Genomic DNA, 10403 nt, shown 5'->3' with positions numbered 1-10403 from the left:
GAACAACCCAGGTTTGAATGGCACAGGTCCACTTACGCTTGGATTTTTTCTTCTTTTCCTGTGAAAAGCTTTATTGTTTTCATTGGATCCATGGCTTGGGAGAGGCCTCCAAGGTGGTTAAAAAGCTGCCTGCAGGGGGAGCCTCAGGCAGAAGCCCTGGCACTGGGGCGGGGGGGGGGGGGGGGGATGCCAGGGGGCCCCTCAAAGCCTGCTAGGCTCCTGAGGCTCCTGGGTGTGCTTGAGGGTGAGCCTTTCCAAGAGATACTCATCCGGCCCAGCCTGGGGACCAAGCCTGTGGAGTTCACCAGGTGGTCACCATCTTCTTGATGAGTTGCGCCTGCTCACCCAGGAAGTTCTGCAGGAAGCTACAGAGATGAGGGTCTCCGTGAGTGGAACCCAGGACATGCAGATCCAAGAGGGCCTGCTTCAGGTTCTTCCCCAGGACCACGTGGATTCCATGGAATCCACTGCTTTATCCCATTCATCTTGGAACAGCTTCTGCATGTCCTGGAAAAGGGCGCAGCCCTGGGCTGGTTTTGCATCTTCAAAGGATGCTGCCTGTCCTCATTTTTTCTCCTCTGCCAACTCTCAGAAGAAGTGGTCCACGCCCTCCAGAGCCAGATCTTCATGGTCAAAATAGAAACCCAGGGAGAGAAATGCGTAGGAGGCCTGCAGATGCATGTTGACCAAGCGGCTGATGGCAGCTTCCACCTCAGTGGAATAATTCTGATGCATCTGGGAGATCATGGTTGCTCAGCAATAAGGAGCTAAGCTCAGAAGGTGGTATTGACTGGTTCCAGAGGCAGAGGATGGCTGAGAAGATGGCTCTAAAGGTCATGACTGGAAAAGAAGTTGGAGGGTGGTTGGAGGCTGAAAGAAGGGGTGTCCCTGGGTCTGTTCTGTCCAAGCACGTTTGAAGCAACAGACAGATCTGGAGGACCATCAGAACCACTGCCTCTACAAGGATTTTTTACAGTGTAGTGCTGTAAATGTAGTTTCTCTTCCTAGTGATTTTCTTAATAACATTTCTCTTCTTCACCTCACTTTATTGTAAGAATATGGTATACAGTATGTGTAACATACAAAATACAGTGTTAATTGACTATGTTATCAGTAAAGCATCAGTCAACAGTAGGCTCTCAGTGGTTAAATTCGGGGGAAGTCCAAAGTTATGTGCAGATTTTTGATTATATGCCGGTATTGGTCCCCTAACCCCCAGGTTGTGCAAGGGTCAACTGTACTTTAATTTGGATCTAATTGATACCCTCACCTTTTGTTGTAGGTCTAGTTCTCTGGGAAGCAGACTCTGAGAAGATTTGCATGTAATAGGTTTATGAAGAAGTCCCTTGTGGGCTCGGGTAGGAGGGGGTTGGTGCCTGGGTGGCTTAGTCAGAAGAGTGTGTGGCTCTTGATCTAGGGGTTGTGAGTATGAGCCCCACATGGGGTGTAGAGATAAGTTAAGTAAATAAAACTTAAAAAAAAAAAAAAGTACCTCCCTGGGTATGAAAGAAGTGAGACTAGGCAGAGCAAGGGGTTGAGCTGTAATAAAGTCATGGACCGGTGCCTCAGCTGACTCCAGAAAGTTCTGGGAATAGGATGGAACTTCATAGTTGACCCAAATTGAGGCAAAGGGGTCCAGGCCTTTGTCAAACTTCCTCCCCAACCACTGAGCAGTCACCTGAGAACTACTTGAAAAGAAAGCCGCTTTCTTCAGATGAAGGAGGTTCCTCGAGAACAAGCAGGTAGGAGCTGTAAGTAGCCAACACTCTTGGCAACTAAAGGAATGAGTGTGTTGGTTCTGAAGTGGGAAATCTGGATGGCACATCCCAGCATCCACATCAATAAAATGGGAGCATATTGTGTCTTCTCATTTATTCAAATCTTTTTTCCAGGGATTTTCAAAGATTCAAATAATCACAAGAGCTTACAATTTTTTATTTTCACATATGCCTTCCACACTGCTTGTTAAATTTATTACAGGTTATTTTGTATTTTGTGTTGGAATGTTGAATAAGAACTTTTCCCATTAAGAACATCTAGCTGAGAATTAACAAGTCAGGAAATGACAGATGCTGGCGAGGATGCGGAGAAAGGGGAACCCTCCTACACTGTTGGTGGGAATGCAAGCTGGTGCAACCACTCTGGAAAACAGCATGGAGGTTCCTCAAAATGTTGAAAATAGAACTACCCTATGACCCAGCAATTGCACTACTGGGTATTTACCCTAAAGATACAAACATAGTGATCCGAAGGGGCATGTGCACCCGAATGTTTATAGCAGCAATGTCTACAATAGCCAAACTATGGAAAGAACCTAGATGTCCAACAACAGATGAATGGATAAAGAAGTTGTGGTATATATACACAATGGAATACTATGCAGCCATCGAAAGAAATGAAATCTTGCCATTTGTGACGACATGGATGGAACTAGAGGGTATCATGCTTAGCGAAATAAGTCGATCAGAGAAAGACAACTATCATATGATCTCCTTGATATGAGGGAGAGGAGATGCAACATGGGGGGTTGGGGGGTAGGAGAAGAGTAAATGAAACAAGATGGGATTGGGAGGGAGACAAACCATAAGTGACTCCTAATCTCACAAAACAAACTGAGGGTTGATGGGGGGAGGGGGGGTTGGGAGGGGGGTGGGGTTATGGACATTGGGGAGGGTATGTGCTATGGTGAGTGCTGTGAAGTGTGTAAACCTGGCGATTCACAGACCTGTACCCCTGGGGATAAAAATATATGTTTATAAAAAATAAAATTAAAAAAAAAAAAGAGTATGTTAGGATTCTCCAAAGAAATAGAAAAAAAAAAAAAAAGAACATCTAGCTGGGTTATTCCTTGTATGTAAAAACAGTGTGTATGGATTACTCTATTTATTTTTTCTATGTTTTCGGCTTTATTATAATTGACACAATAACACATATTTAAAGTGTATACTTTGATGAGTTTTTAATTTAAACTCAACTATGGACTCTGAAAAACAATCTGAGGATTTTGAAGGGGTAGGGATGGGAGGTTGGGGGAACCAGGTGGTGGGTATTAGAGAGGGCACGGATTGCATGGAGCACTGGGTGCGGTACAAAAACAATGAATACTGTTAGGCTGAAAAGAAATAAAAAATTAAAAAATTTTTTAAAAGTTCAATTAATTAACATATAATGTGTGATTTGTTTCAAGAGTACAGGTTTGTGATTCATACTTCCATGAGTTTTGGCATATATATTCCTTTATAAAAACAATATCGCCCCCAAAGATTCCTTATATCCCTTCGTCAGCCATTCCTCCCTAGTGTCAGCTCCTGGCTGGAGACAACCACTCGTCTAGTTTCTGGCGCTATAGATAGTTTATATTTTTGAGAATTTCTTATTAATGGAATCACAGAGTACCTATACTTTTTTGCTTGTCTCCTCAGCATAGTTACATGGAAATTCATCCATGTTGTTTGTGTATCAATAATTAGTTTCTTCTCATTGCTGTCTAGTATTCAATCATATGGATAGACCACACTCTGTTTATCTATTTGCCAGACGATGGATATTTGCTTGTTTCCAGTTTGGGCCAATTATAAATAAAGCTGCTGTGAACATCTGTGTACAATGTGTACAATAGACATACGATTTCTTTTCTCTTGGGTAAACGTTTACAAGTACAATGGCTGGATCATAGGGGAGGTATGTGTTTAACTTTTTCTTTCTTTTTTCTTTTTTTTCTTTCTTTTTTTTTTTTTAGCAAATGGCCTGTTTTCCAAACAATTTTCAAAATGATCATATCCTTTTACATTCTCAACATGAGTAAATGAGAGTTTCAGTTCTTCTATATCCTTTGCCAGTATTCAGTGTGGTAAGACTTTTTATTTGACAGACAGAGAGAACAAGTAGGCAGAGCAGCAGGCAGAGAGAGAGAGGAGGAAGCAGGCTTCCCGCCAAGCAGAGAGCCCGATGCGGGGCTCGATCCCAGGACCCTGGGATCATGACCTAAGCTGAAGGCAGAGGCTATAACCCACTGAGCCACCCAGGCGCCCCCAGTGTGGTAAGACTTTTTAACGACCAGTGATGTTGATCATCTTTTCACGTGCCTATTGTATTTATTTTTACAGATCTAACTTAATTCTGATAATATCTAAAAGATATTTATTTAGTTCGGTTTTTTAATGACAAATAAGTCATGTGTAATTTATGCTGTTTATTTCCTTTTAAAGATACTGTCTGAGTTCTTTTTGAGGAGGGGGGGACTCAAATAATAGTGGTATCTTCAGCTTTACCCTGAATAACATAGTAAGTTTCAAGTCACATGATACTATCAGCATTAGAATATTTAATTTTTTCAATCTCCTTGCTTCTATCCAAATTTGCTAAGATTTTTGTTAAGCAGTTTACCCTTGGGGTGCCTGGGTAGCTCAGTCAATTAAGTGTCCAACTCTTGATCTCTCAGCTCAGGTCTTGATTTAGGGGTCATGAGTTCTTTAAAAAAAAAAAAGAAATTTGCCTTTAAATTACATTTTTTCACATTTTTGAGATAATTATATATCTGCTTTTAAGGTATAAAAATGGAAAAAACTATATACTATTTTCTAGTTTTTTTTGTAGATGTAAACTTTAATGAACATTTTCCTATGTAGTATCATTCTGTAACTTTATGATTAAAAGCTGCATAGTATTTTATTTTATAGAGGTACTGTAATTTAGGTGGCCAATCTTCTGTTATAAAACATAATGTTATTTACACTTTCTCTTTTGTTACTATAAATTTTGTTGAGATAAATATTGTTCTAAATTAAATCTTGGTGTACATGTAGCCCTATCCAGCTAAATTTCTAGATGTGCAATGCTAGGTCAGAGTCTGAATATTTCTAAGGCTTTAATATTTACTATAACATTTTTCTCAAGAAAGTTAGTAGCCATTTACAGTTTACCAAAATTCTAATCTGCTCTTATAATTTGATGGATGACCAGTGCTGCCTCATGTGCTGTGAACATTTGCTTTAGTAATTTTCATTTGCCATTGGTTATACGGATCATTTTATTTATTTTTTTAAAGACATTTATTTATTTACTTATTTGAGAGAATGAGAGAGGCAGAGACAGAGACACAGAACTTGGGGAGGAACAGAGGAAGAGGGACAAGCAGACCTCTGCACTGAGTGTGGAGCCCAAAGTGGGACTTGAAATCATGACCTGAGCTAAAATCAAGAGTCAGATCTCAACTGACCAAGCCACCCAGACATCCCTGATTATGTTGATCATTTTATTTTTTAATTTAATTTAATTTTTTTCAGTGTTTCAAAATTCATTTGTTTATGCACCACACCCAGTTCTCCATGCAATATGTGCCCTCCATAATACCTACCACCAGGCTCACCCAACCCCCTACCCCCCTCCAAAACCCTCAGTTTGTTTCTCAGAGTCCACAGTCTCTCATGGTTTGTCTCCCCCTCCGATTTCCCCCAACTCACTTCTCCTCTCCATCTCCTAATGTCCTCCGTGTTATTCCTTATGCTCCACAAATAAGTCAAACCATATGATAATTGACTCTCTCTGTTTGATTTATTTCACTCAGCATAATCTTTTCCAGTCCTGTCCATGTCGATACAAAAGTTGGGTATTCATCCTTTCTGACGGAGGCATAATACTCCATTGTATATATGGACCACATCTTCTTTATCTATTCGTCTGTTGAAGGGCATCTTGGTTCTTTCCACAGTTTGGCGACTGTGGCCATTGCTGCTATGAACATTGGGGTACAGATGGCCCTTCTTTTCACTGTATCTGTATCTTTGGGGTAAATACCCAGTGTACATTGATCGTTTTTGGTTTTTTTTTTTTTTTAAGATTTTATTCATTTGACAGACAGAGATCACAAGTAGGCAGAGAGGCAGGCAGAGAGAGGAGGAAGCAGGCTCCCTGCTGAGCTGAGAACCCAATGCAGGGCTCGATCCCAGGACCCTGGGATCATGACCTGAGCCGAAGGCAGAGGCTTTAACCCACTGAGCCACCCAGGTGCCCCTACACTGATCGTTTTAAATGTGTGTTTCACTTTTTGTTTTCAATTTTACTTCTGTGTTTCCTTTCTGTTTTGTTATATGTAGAGTTAATCCTTATCATTTGTGGATTCTGTATTTGCAAACTCACATACTGAGTAAATTGGTTTGTAAACTCAAGGTCCACATGTGTGGCATTTTTGCAGTCATACACAGACTTTCACCGAGCAGTGAAAATTTTGAGTTGCCTGACATACATGTTTCTGGCTGAGGCCAAAAGGAGGACTGTCCTTTTGTCTCAGCTCTCATTTTGTAAACAGGAGTACTTTACATGGTCTATGTAGTACCATGGTTTTGTATTGTTGTGTCTTTTGGTGGTGATTTCGTCATTTGAAATGATCTCCAAGCACAGCATTGAAGGGCTGTCTGGTGTTCCTAAGTATAAGAAGGCTATGATGTGCTTCACCAAGAAAATACTGTGTTAGACAAGCTTCTTTCATGTATTGGTTATGGTTCTATTGGCTGCAAGTTCAAAGTTAATGCATCAACAAAATATATTTAAAAGGTCTCTTTAAGCAGAAAAAAATAAAGTTATGTTTTGATCAATGGATATAAACATTGTGACCAGAAGCTTGTAGGAACCTAACCCTATATTTGCCCTAGGAGCAGTGGTTCAGTATTTGCTAATTCAGTGTTTTTTGAGGACTTTGAAAACATAACCGCTGCCAATAATGAGAATTGACTGTACCATGTTTTCTATGGATTTTCCCTCCAAGATTTAGAAGGTCTGCTCTCAGCTCATTATCATCTTTGACCCCTTCTGAGCACTTATTTCCCAGAATCACTTGCCATCCGGGTTCCAGTTCAGGGTCTACTGGTGAAAAGTCATCACGTGAGGTTAGAAAGGTGAAGAGAAGGAAAAGACATCTGTTCCCCACCACTCAGCGGCAGACTGTTACATGGGCAGATGGTGACATTCTTGTTTCTGTGTTACATGAAGCCTGCAGCAGCTTCCCAGGGAGACCTTGCAAGGTGCCTGCTTTGATGCTTCACTGGGCTGAATCATTAAAAAAATCATCCTTTCCCAACAGTGTACCACAGTCATCTTGACCTCTGCTTCCTTCAATCTTCCAACAATTCTCTAAGCATCCAGTTCTCTGTTGCATTCCTTATGGAAATACTAGACTAGTTTTTGTTTTCCTGACTGAAGCCTGCCTAATGCAGTTTTGATACTGGAAGAGAGTGCCTTCTCTCTGAAGGATGAAGGGAACACAAATATTACATGACCAGACTCCTGGTCTTCATTAGAATCCATGTCCTTCTCTTCATCTTAGGCATACAGCTAAGCAAGATTTCTTGCTTTCCATATGTCTAGGTGGGCCTTGTGGGCAGAACACTTCCCTATCCTTTTCATAACACCATGGACTTTGCTATGAGTCCATGAAATACATTTGCTGTGATACATCACTGATATCATGGGACTCTTTGTCTTAGCAGTTTGCCTACCCTAATACAAATGGTATTTTAAAATGGTATTAATGCCTACTTTTTATATTTCTTTTTTTTAAAGATTTTATTTATTTATTTGACAGACAGAGATCACAAGTAGGCAGAGAGGCAGGCAGAGAGAGAGGAGGAAGCAGGCTCCCTGCTGAGCAGAGAGCCGGATGCGGGGCTCGATCCCAGGACACCGGGATCACGACCTGAGCCAAAGGCAGAGGTTTTAACCCACTGAGCCACCCAGGCGCCCCTTACTTTTTATATTTCTAAAAATATCGTTGGTTCTATTATCACCAATGATAAGAATTAAACAGTAGTGTTTTTTTTTTTTAAGATTTTATTTATTTATCTGACAGAGAGAGATCACAAGTAGATGGAGAGGCAGGCAGAGAGAGGGGGCGGGGGAAGCAGGATCTCTGCCGAGCAGAGAACCCGATGCGGGACTCGATCCCAGGACCCTGAGATCATGACCTGAGCCGAAGGCAGCAGCTTAACCCACTGAGCCACCCAGGCGCCCTAAACAGTAGTTTTTAATTCTCCCTTTAGTGAGATGAAAGACTGTGCATTTACTTCCATTTACTTTTACTTCTATTTTTGTTGTTATAATCTGAAATTACATAGAGGTTATACTTAATTTCTTTTGACATTTGCATTCTATCTTATAATCATATTTCCAATAATTATTTAGGCTTCATTCAACACATAACAGGTGTTAATGCTCACCCCTCATCCTTTAACGGCATAAATTAACCTTTATTGAGTTCTTCCTTTGTTGTATGTCTTGGTTTCTGTAAGAAGCCTTCTGCAACTTGTCTTAGGAAAGATACAGAAGGAAGATAACACTTTCAGAGTCCTTGCACAGCTGAGACTGTTTCTTTGTTGTTTTTCTACAGGATTTGACTGAGTCCATAATCTTTTTTTTTTTCTTTTTTTTTTTTTTTTAAGATTTTATTTATTTGTCAGAGAGAGAGGAGAGCGAGCGAGCACAGGCAGACAGAATGGCAGGCAGAGGCAGAGGGAGAAGCAGGCTCCCCGCCAAGCAAGGAGCCCGATGTGGGACTTGATCCCAGGACGCTGGGATCATGACCTGAGCCGAAGGCAGCTGCTTAACCAACTGAGCCACCCAGGCGTCCCGTGAGTCCATAATCTTGATCAACTACCTTAAGCCTTTGAAACTGTAATAGTTGACATATCTTTTTTTAGCATCTAATATGGTTTTATAGGAGAAGATTGAAGTCAGATGGATTTTCTTTCTTTTTAGGAATGCTTATAAGTTTTTTCCTCAAGATCTTGATATTTACAAATACTATCACGTGTATCTATGGGTTGGTTCTTATGATTAACTTTGTTTTGTACTGAGTCCCTTTGAAAGGTTGAAACTTCTGTCAGATATAATGCTAAGTGCTCGATATGTCTACCTTATGACAACACTATGAGGTGACAGCTATTATCCCTCCCAGTTCACAGATGATGAAACTGAGGTTCAAGGATCATAGAAGATCATGAACAGAGTTGGGATAGGAATTTAGGTCTACCTCACTATAGAGCCTGAGCTTCTAGTCACTGTACCACAAATTTTTTTCAAAGGAAAGAAAGATTTCTTTTACTGTATAATCTCTACAATTTTGCTTTTGCTTCCTTGGTTCCTCATTCTCCTTCAGAGACAAACAATTGCCCAGATGGCAGGTCTTTCTTGTTTTATATATGCTAGTTATTATTTTGTCATTCTTTTCTTTTATATTATCATAGAGTTTGGCAAACTTACCCTTCATATTTGGATTATGTTTTCTGTAGCTTTGTGCTTGTTCTTTTCTGATACTAATGCATTTAAATTTTTTAAATAGGATTTTTCACTTTTCATTTTCCCTGCCTCATCAATTTCCTTTTCTATTTCTCTGCCCATTAGCCAGATTCACTGATACCTAATCCTTCGTTAGTTAAAATCTTGTTTTACAGTCTGTTTTCTAGCATTTTCTTCTGTCTCGTGTATTAAACAGTGCTCAAGGGTATGCTTTTCCTCTATGCTGAGTACTGTGCTCTCTATCCTTTATGTCTCGGGATCTCTTCAGAGGCTCCATGGTGGTTTTGTAGCCTTTAATGACCCCCGGGTTGGTGGAAGGTCTGTTCAGTGCCCCTGGTTTCACATAAACAATGGAAGTGGATGCTGTTTGAATCCTCCTCTCAAATCATAAAGAGAAAGGATTGTCAACACAAATGTATATTACCTGTCCAGCAGTACATCACTCTTGGAAGAAAATAGAAACATTTGATGCAGAGGTGGGTCTGGAGAGAGGAAGGGAAGATTTCACTTTTGTTATCATTTCTTTTGTCACAGAGTCATCTTTTGGACCTGCCTCTCTGTTTGGACCAGCCTCTATGCCTGCAGTTTTACCTGGTAAGGTCATGATGTTGTGGTCTTAGAAGGAGAATTTCAGACTTTGGTGTGGATTATGGTGATGGTGGTGGGTCTGGTGGGTAAGTGGTGGTAGTTATTGAACCCCTGTTACACTATTCTTGAGGATTGGGGCTATGCCTGCCATATGCAGAAGAATAGCACTAGGGCCCAAAGCATCACAGAATCTTGCTCCCTTCATTATTGGTTCAGCCAAGATAGGCCAGTCAACAGAGGTTCTAGAAGAGTCAGTAATGGCTCTGCAGCCACTCGCCTGCCAGCAGATAACAGGATGGTACTATGACCTTGAGCTTTTGCCACATGGTATATTAAGTCTTGGCTCCACCCCTGGGACTCCCATTTCTGGTAAGTCACTCCTCCTTCCTCCATAGGACCTATGCCTAGCTGGCCACAGGATACTGTTGGGCTATCATATGAAGTTAACTGAAGTTAGGTAAGTACAACTCCCTACCTCCACCTCTTTATCTCTCTCTCTTTTTTTTTAAAGATTTTATTTATTTATT

At 40.8% G+C, this 10403-nt stretch overlaps 1 pseudogene; it reads right to left on the bottom strand.

Annotated features, from left to right (window-relative positions):
- Nucleotides 1-201: 201 nt before the first annotated feature.
- LOC125094043 (ferritin light chain-like) lies at nt 202-747 on the bottom strand (annotated as a pseudogene).
- Nucleotides 748-10403: the final 9656 nt, after the last annotated feature.

The sequence above is a fragment of the Lutra lutra genome, chromosome 2 (genome assembly GCF_902655055.1).
Source record: "Lutra lutra chromosome 2, mLutLut1.2, whole genome shotgun sequence".
NCBI lineage: Eukaryota > Metazoa > Chordata > Mammalia > Carnivora > Mustelidae > Lutra > Lutra lutra.
This window is presented reverse-complemented; position numbering and strand designations above follow the sequence as displayed.